At 39.4% G+C, this 8,345-nt stretch overlaps 1 pseudogene across 1 annotated transcript; it reads left to right on the plus strand.

Moving 5' to 3' along the window:
• Positions 1-445: 445 nt before the first annotated feature.
• On the plus strand, positions 446-4,553 carry LOC149148387 (uncharacterized; annotated as a pseudogene). Its single transcript, XR_016263196.1, has 8 exons — positions 446-709; positions 938-1,142; positions 1,271-1,361; positions 1,822-1,967; positions 2,070-2,312; positions 3,738-3,842; positions 4,000-4,182; positions 4,338-4,553. The product of XR_016263196.1 is annotated as an uncharacterized LOC149148387 (transcript).
• Positions 4,554-8,345: the final 3,792 nt, after the last annotated feature.

The following is an 8,345-nucleotide window of genomic DNA, read 5'->3' on the forward strand; positions in this document are numbered from 1 at the left end:
AAAAGCAAGACTTCCGAAGATGTAAACAACCATATATAGAAGAGACAACGATTTTTGAATATAAATACTTATCCTTGTTGAAAACAAAGTCATATATTAAACATTCTCATTCTCGTTTTCCCATCACCTACGCTCTAAAGGGGTGAAGGTTCATCCTGGTACACCCACACAAATATACTATTAAGCTACCTAATCTAGCCTGCTCAAAGTGATATCAACTTCAAGCTTACATTTCAAAAATCTGTTTGAAAGGAATTTGACCATTTGCAAATCCAAGAAGACCCACTAACTATAAATATATTCAGGAGTATTATCCTGACATGATTTTTTCTCCATTTTAATACCAGACTTTAAATGATTTATTATTTGATTCCAAGCGTTGAATGTAAGCTTTTTGGAAGCAAAGGGATCTACAGTTAAAGCACTTTTTGGCTTACAAGTGGGTATGGATAAGCATGGATGTATTCGGCTTCTCATTGCTTTGCTTTGTTGGTGCTCATGGCTGCAATCCGTGCACAGGCAAAATCCTGCAAAAGAGATGACGAGGAGGAAAGGAATTCTAAAATTATTTACAAGGATCCTGGCCAACCCGTTGAAGCGAGAGTTGAGGATTTGCTTTCTCGGATGACTGTGGCTGAGAAAATTGGGCAGATGACTCAGATTGAGCGTGCTGTGGCCAGACCTGAAGTAATTGAGAAGTTTGGAATAGGTACAGCCATGGATCCCTATTTGTTTGAATGTGCTTTACATTTTGCAGGAATCTATGAGCAACTTCTTTCAGGTTGGCTTTCATGGAAGTATTGCTAATGTTCAATGGGCTGTATAGAAACTGTAGACAAAGATAGGAGACAGTAGATTTTCATATGGGATTAATATTTATACATTGGTCGGGGGATTTAATTCTGTGGGGTTTGAGTTTATTCGCTAATTAATGCAGGAAGCATTTTGAATGGTGGAGGGAGTGCACCTGCACCACAGGCATCTGCTAGTGTGTGGGCTGATATGGTTGATAGCTTCCAGGATGCAGCTATGAGCACTCGCCTCAGCATTCCTATGATTTTTGGAACAGATGTTGTTCACGGTCACAACAATGTTTACGGTGCAACGATTTTCCCGCACAATATAGGCCTTGGGGCAACCAGGCAAGTATTATAGGTCTCAGTGGTTACACAGGTTCTAGTGTCTGCAGGCATTTTATGCTTTAATACAGAATAAATATCACGATCTTTGTAGACTAATTCACAGACTTTTTCTTGATTTCTATAAGCAGAGATCCTGATTTGGTTAAGAGAATAGGAGCTGCGACTGCTCTTGAGGTCAGGGCTACTGGTATACCATATGCGTTTTCTCCTTGTTTAGCAGTAAGCACTCGATCTGGAACTTGAATGTTCCACTTGGTCTGAATAATGCCAAATAGCTGGTGTGGGCATTGGTTTTTTGTATAAATTGTAAGCGACGTGTCATTTAAGGCTGCTTATTAGGCCTGAGGACCTTGATACATGTATCTGTTTTTGGTTGTTTTAGGACTCGTTCCATTATCAGAGATACCTGAGGATATTTGTACAAATGTTCAATATGCTAGATTGAAAATTTTCAATATTTTCCTTTACTAATCTATTTAGGTTTCCTAGATGTCCTTGTTGCTTGCTATAATTCATGATTCTATGATACCATACGTTGTAATGTTAAGAATGTTTTAGAACTTTAAAACACCATTATTTAAACTAGAGAGTATTACATAAAGCAGGTAGAAATAGCACAGTGAGAAATGGCGGTTAAGGATCTCCCCAAAAAGTAAATTTAAATATTCTAAATTTTCAGGTATGCCGTGACCCAAGATGGGGAAGGTGCTATGAGAGTTACAGTGAAGACACAGAAGTGGTCCTAAGGATGACAGGTATTATCTTGGGTCTGCAGGGCTCTCCTCCTGAGGGACATCCTAATGGGTATCCATATGTCGCTGGAGGGTGTGTGAGGCAGTATCTTTATCCTGTGATTTGTCATGTCTTTTTCATAGTATTCAATGCTTAGACCTTTAAATGTGTTCTTAATTTATATTTTGATTGCAGAACGACTGTTGTGGCCTGTGCAAAGCATTTTGTTGGAGATGGTGGAACCACCAGAGGGATCAACGAGGACAATACAGTTGCAAGCTACAGCGAACTCTATCATGTTCACATGCGCCATATGTGGATGCCTTGGCAAAGGGAGTATCGACTATCATGGCATCTTACTCGAGCTGGAACGGAGCGAAAATGCATGCATGCCATTACCTTCTAACTCACATCTTGAAAAACACAATGGGATTCAAGGTAAATGCAGAAACTTATGGCAAATGCTATTTTTACGTTTTATCTGCTTCTGATTGTTTTATGTGAGGCTTAGAGTACTGCAGGTTGCAGCTGGTTGTTGCAAGAAATTACATGTAAAGGTTGTTTTCTCTCATGATGATTTTGTTCCATGCTCTGGACAATTGTCACCCACATAAACACTTGGAAAACTCCTGTGCTATTTTCACTTCAAAAACTCTCGTAAGGTTTTGCTTTGTTTGGTCCTTGTTGGAAATCACGTTTCTCCGATAAAAATGTGATTAACCTTGTTCTTGAAATGCGTTTTAACATATTTCCCAATTGCTTTTTGGACCACAATTTTTGTTTTAATGTTTGTCAGAACTTTATTGCTTTGAAATTCTTACTGTGGTTTCAGATGTATTCCTAAATATTTTTTAGGAACAAATACTTTTTCTCTTTTGTTGGGACGAGGTTGGCATTCTGAGCAAGATTTTCTGCATAACCCGGATGCTCATAGTTTAGGTTGATACGTTTTGTTTCTTGAAGATGGACCACATTAGTATGATTCAAATTTCAAAATGTAGAACTAAACTATGAAGATGCTGTTTCTCAAAAAATCTGGCTCAGAGTGAATCTAACGGCAGAGGCCAGTGAAATGAAATAATATGGGCATTTCATAAAGGAAAACAAACCAATAATACAGCCGATAGAATGCAAGCATCAGGACTCAGAAATGAAAATTGCGTAATGTCAGTACAAAATTGCTAGACAATCTTTATAGCCTAGGCCCTAGCCAATACGTTCAATTGTCATTAAACGCATAAAAACACTTGTCAGATTCGTGGGTAGAAAGAGAGTTTTTTATTACAACATTAACTTAAGTTAAGTCATGTATCTGACTATTATTAAGGGATTGCACAAATGTGAACAAAAGGACCTCGCCTTTTGCCTGTTGTCTCTGCTGAGGCCAAACATGATCCTCAATTATAGGTGGAAATTTATTATTTCTGAATAAGACATGACAATCACTCTGAGTGTGCCATGTCAGGCTACACTTAAGCAAGCTGTGGAGCATCTATTGGCATTGTTCTTGCACATGGTGATGTGCACTGGGTGTGGTATAGGACATTCTAGTGCCTAATTAGGGAGAAGGGAAAGATGGATATTAAGGTGGATGAGAGTAAGTGGTACTCACACTACCGTAGGGTTTTTTGTATCCACTAGTTTTAGGGGGATGAGGATGTGGATAATTGTAATACATAGATATTATAATGCCATCAGCCCATGGGATGCTTCTAGTGTTGACAAGTCACTTGAGTGAGAGTGAGGGGTCTTGGTAAGGATGGTACACAAATACCTAAATTGGGCATATACAAGATTGTATTTTTATGCCATTTGGATGGATTCTTCCTCATATTTCACCATTCTCTTGATTATTTCGTACAGGGATTCATCATTTCAGATTGGGAAGGAATAGACAGTATTACCTCACCACCAGGGGCAAACTACAGCTACAGTATTTCTGCTTCAATCAATGCAGGCATTGACATGGTACATAATTCTGTTTTATATTCTCTTCTTTAATAGGTCTTGATTTTTTCCCCTTTGTACTATGTTTTGGCAAATTTATTTTGTTTCAACTCATTAGGTTATGCTGGTTTATCCTATTTAGTATTGCTAATGAAATATATTGCTTTAAACATTGCAGGTGATGGTCCCTTTCAACTTCCAAACATACATTGATGAGCTCACAGCTCTAGTGAACTCGAGTGCGATCTCCATGAGCAGAATAGACGATGCAGTTAGGAGAATTCTAAGAGTAAAATTTGTCACTGGTTTGTTTGAGCAGCCCATGACAGACCGCTCCTTATTGGGCATGGTTGGCAATCTTGTAAGCATAACATTTTTCTCCCTTCCATCTTCTGTATTCTTCCACTCTCCAACGTTATAATCGCATCACTTTCTTCCTGTAAAAGGTCTCAGAAGTTTTGATTCTCTTATCATCCATGCGATTCGTGAATTCCATTGTTCTTCTTTACGATTCAGGCACATAGAGAGCTAGCCAGAGAAGCTGTACGCAAGTCTCTCGTTCTCTTGAAGAATGGGAAAATGCCTGAAAAGCCAGTATTGCCTCTTGACAAGAATGCTCCGAAGATACTTGTAGTAGGCAGTCATGCGGACAATCTGGGGTACCAGTGTGGAGGATGGACTATAAGCCGGATGTTGAAATCTAATTTCAACGCAGACCAAGAAAAACCGTGAACCAAGCCAGAAACCGTTCACCGGATTTTCTCGGAGCTATTTGCCGACGAAGGAATAATCCGTGAAGGAGCTCCGAGAAAATATGGAGCTGACGCGTGGTTGACCCCTGACGTAACGCAACGTAAGAATCTCGGAGGTTAACTTTCAGCACTTGTTGGTCTTCCGATATTGTTCTCCACCGTTGGATTTGCTCCCGTGTTCTCCGCCGTTGATCACCTGGAGCTGCATACGAACCCACATCAATTCAATGTTTTGCGTGGAGTAAAAGGTTTATGGTTGACCGCCGTAGGTAAAAGAATTTAATGATTGGTACAAGATTTTGGTGAGGCTCTTTTAATATGAGCATGGGCATGTTATAATATATGTTTTTATATATATTTATATACGGCATGTATTAAATAGGAAATCGTATGTAACAAGTTTAATGTTTTTTTATTGACTTTTAAAAATGTTATGTATTGCACACGGGAAGAAAAATGAATGTGTGTATTCACAGCAGTGAAAAACGTTGATGGTGCGGTAAAAGAAGAAGAAGAACCAGAGGATGTATGCACAGCAGTGCATGAATACATTCAGTAATGTTTTGTGAAGTTTTTTTTTAAGTAGCGAAAACCATGTGTGGTCTTGCACGAAGTAATTGTAAGTTTGTGTAAGTTCTGCTTTTACAGCAGTATGTAAAATTGTTTTACAGCAGTAAATGTTAATGGAATTTTTCCAGCAGTGTAAATTCTCATATGGAGACACAGTGAATGTTTTTTTTGTTTTAATGAATAGAAACATTTTATGGTGAAATCCTCTGTTCAACAGTGAATTTTTTTTAAGTCTTCTGTGTGCACAAAAGATCCTGGAGCGAAAGAAACAGAGCATTCCCTCTGTGTGTTTGAATATTTGGTTTTGGTATTTTCCCCACTGAAAAATACCCAACAGTGGTATCAGAGCAGGCTTAGGCTCTTTAAAGAAGTTAGAGAAGCTGAAGGGAGAAGGTTTGTAGCTGCAGCAAAACTTCTCAGGCAGACAGAAGACTCAGATATGAAAGGATTCAGGTATTTCAAAAGTTTTTTTTGTGTTGCTGAAGAAACAGTCAGCTGTTTTAAACACACAGTCAAGGATTTAGAGACATAGATCAGAATACAAGGAATGGCTAGCACAAGCACTGGTATGGGTTTGTTTAACACCCAACTCCCACAGTTTAATGGGAAGAACTATGACTACTGGTCAATAACTATGACAGCTCTGCTTGCTTCCCAAGATTTATGGGAAATAGTTGAAGAAGGCTTTGAAGAACCAGCAGATGAAACTGAGTTCAATGCATTAACTCAAGGAGAGAAGGATCTGCTGAAGAACAATAGGAAGAAAGATTCAAAAGCCCGTGTGTTGTTGTATCTAGCAGTAGACCAGAGTATGTTTCCAAGGTTAGCAGCAGCTAAGACAGCCAATGAAGCATGGCAAACCCTCAAGACAGCCTATCAAGGCATGGAGAGAGTGAAGACAGCAAAGCTACAATTGCTGAGAAAGGATTTTGAGAACTTGAACATGAAGGAGTCAGATAACATTGACTCATTCTTCACTCATGTGATTGGTGTAATCACACAAATGAGAACTCATGGAGAAACCATTGAAGACAGAAGAATTGTGGAGAAAATATTGAGGGTCTTACCCTCAAGGTTTGATGCCATAGTCACCACCATCGAAGAGACAAAGGATCTCTCAAGTTATTCAGTTGATGAGCTACATGCATCACTGATAACACATGAGCAGAGGTTGAGTAGGAATGAAAACTCATCTCTTGAGCAAGCCTTCAAGACCCAGATGTCCTTTGGAAGAGGAAGAGGTCAAGGCAGAGGAAACAAGAGAGGAAGAGGCAGAAGCCAGAACAGAGGTGGAAGGAACAGCCCATCAAATGCACAAGGAAGAGGCAGCAATCCAAATCAGAACCAAGGTCAAGGCAGCAGCCAACAAGGAGGACAACATCAAGCTCAAGGACAAAGGTATGATAAATCTAATGTTCAATGCTATTATTGCAAAAAGTATGGACATTATGCAAGTGATTGTAGAAAGAAACAACATGATATGAGTAGTAGACAAAATGCAAATGTTACAAGAGAAAACAGCAGTCAAAATAATGTCCTGTTAGCTTGTAACATGGCTGAAACACATAGTGAAGACATATGGTTTTTAGACTCAGGTTGCAGCAACCATATGACAGGGAATATAGCCCTCTTTTCAGCCTTAAATCAGAATTTGAAATCAGAGGTCACACTAGGAACTGATAGCAAAGTCTCTGTTATGGGAAAAGGGGAGGTAAAAATACTTTCAAAACAAGGAGAAAGGAAAACCATAGCAGATGTCTACTATGTCCCCGGAATGAGATGTAACCTATTGAGTGTTGGACAGCTTATCCAAAAGGGTTACAATGTTTACTTTGTAAATGATGTGTGCACCATCATGGATATACCACCCAGCAAAAGATGCATTGCTGAAGTGAAGATGACAAGGAACAGGATGTTCCCTTTGAGGATCAGGGCAGATTTGAAAAACAAAAATGAAATTGCAGCAGTTACCCAAGAGGCCTTCCAAAGCGTGCCAAAGGATGAAAATTGGTTGTGGCACTTGAGATTTGGGCATCTCAATTTTGGAGGTCTAAATTTGTTGAGTAGGAAAGGAATGGTAAAGGGATTACCATTGATAGAGAAACCGGACAGCCTATGTGAAGGCTGCATTTTGGGAAAACAACATAGAGAAAGTTTTCCATCAGGAAAAGCATAAGGGCAAAGGCACCCTTAGAAATCATCCACTCAGATTTATGTGGACCGATGCAAGCTCCATCATTATCAGGCAGCCAATATTTCCTAACATTCATTGATGACTGTACAAGAAAGACTTGGATATACTTTCTTAAAAACAAAAGTGAAGTGTTTGAGAAATTCCAAAACTTTAAGGCATTTGTGGAAAACCAAAGCGGGCTGCACATTAAAGTTTTGAGAACTGATAGAGGAGGTGAGTATATCTCCAAGGAATTCCTAAGATTTTGTAGAGAAAATGGAATTCATAAACAGTTTACAGCAAGGTACACTCCGCAGCAAAATGGAGTTGCTGAAAGGAAGAACAGGACCATCATGGATATGGCAAGGAGCATGTTAAAGGCAAAGCATTTGCCAAATGAGTATTGGGCTGAAGCTGTAAATTGTGCAGTTTATATATTGAACAGGTGTCCTACAAAAGCAGTGATGAACAAGGTGCCAGAAGAAGCATGGAGTGGGAGAAAGCAAGTGTCACCCCCCTTGAGAGTTTTTGGGTGTGTGGCCTATGCACACATTCCAGATAAGCTAAGGAGGAAGTTGGACAACAAAGGGGAGAAATGTCTCTTCATTGGATACAGTGAGGAATCCAAGGCATACAGGTTGTATATCCCATCTACCAAGAAATTTTTTGTAAGCAGGGATGTTCAATTCATTGAAGAAGAAGCTTGGGATGGAAGCATAGAGAAAACAGTGAATGTCAAGAGCTGTTTGTCTCATGATGAAGATGAAGAAGAAGTGGCTGAAATGAATCCCCAAACAGCCGCCAACACAAGGACAGCAAGGGACACCATTGAGGACAACACAAGGACAGCAAGGTACACCATTGAGGATCAATGAGAGTGCTTCTCCAAGCACACCACAAGGAGGAAATTCAAGTGCATCTTCAAGCACTTGCACACCAAGTGAACGAGGTAAGAAGTTTATGAAATCTAAGTGAAATTTAATGAAGAAGGAATGAATTCCTTATTTGCCTTGTATTGTCATGTTGATG

Source organism: Pinus tabuliformis, chromosome 9 (assembly GCF_031772625.1).
Source record: "Pinus tabuliformis cultivar Carrire ecotype Pingquan chromosome 9, CPIR1, whole genome shotgun sequence".
NCBI classification, from domain to species: domain Eukaryota; kingdom Viridiplantae; phylum Streptophyta; class Pinopsida; order Pinales; family Pinaceae; genus Pinus; species Pinus tabuliformis.